The sequence below is a fragment of the Orycteropus afer genome, unplaced genomic scaffold, assembly GCF_000298275.1.
Source record: "Orycteropus afer afer isolate SDZICR_OR568_19922 unplaced genomic scaffold, OryAfe1.0 scaffold00069, whole genome shotgun sequence".
Taxonomy (NCBI): Eukaryota; Metazoa; Chordata; class Mammalia; order Tubulidentata; family Orycteropodidae; genus Orycteropus; species Orycteropus afer.
Genome location: NW_006921656.1, coordinates 4,966,390 through 4,967,459, shown reverse-complemented (window position 1 = coordinate 4,967,459; position 1,070 = coordinate 4,966,390).

The window sequence follows — 1,070 nt, the reverse complement described above, 5'->3', positions numbered from 1 at the left end:
AGGCAGTATCACTATGGAAGTAGGATTGCCCAACCTTCCTTCCGAGGAGTAGCTGGTGGGTTTGAACCACCAGCCGTCTGGTTAGCAGGCAAGTGTCTTAGCCACTATGCTACCAGAGCTCCATTAGAGAGATGCAAATCAAAACAACAATGAGAAACCATCTTGTCCCAGCATTCATAGCAAAGTTCAACAAGACAGAAAATAACAAATGCTGGCAAGGATGTGGAGAGATTGGGACTCTCATACAGTACTGGTGGGACTGTAAAATGATACAACCACTGTGGAAAGCACTATGGCGATTCCTTAAAAGGTTGGAATTAAAAATACCATTTGACCCCGCTATTCCATTACTAGGTATATATCCTAAAGAAGTGAAATCCAGGACAAGAAGAGATAGATGCACACCCATGTTCATAGCAGCACTATTTACAATAGCCAAAATATGGAAACAACCTAGGTGTCCATCAAATGAGGAATGGATAACCAAACTCTGGTACATACACACAATGGAATACTATGCAATGCTAAAGAATAATTTAGAATTGGCAAAACACCGCATAACTTGGATGGACATGGAGGACATTATACTGAGTGAAATAAGTCAATCACAGAAGGGCAAATATTGTATTAGTCTGTTACTGTAAAAAGTCAAGGAAAGTTTTATATATGGAAGGAAATTTTCTTTGTTGGTTACTAAGGGTGGGAGGGGAGGGGAGAAAATACAATTAGATAGTTAGAGACAAGTATTGATTTGAGTGAAGAGAAGGGCAATGTACCAAATGTGAGTGATCAACATGGTGGCACTGAGGAAGAGGAACACATAGAGAGGTGCATGGGAGGTACAGACAACAAAGATGAACCCTTTTGGACATACAGTACTGTGTTGTCAGTGAAGGCAAATGTTGATCTACAAATGGATAGATGGGTGGACAGGCTGAATTATTAGGTATTTCTATGCAGGGGGCAGTGTGCCCAAGACTGGGTTGGCAAACAATGTTTCTACAAGTGTATTTGTATATTCTGTAAGAATGTCCGGGCATATACCAGAGCTGACAAGGGACAAGTTTGTA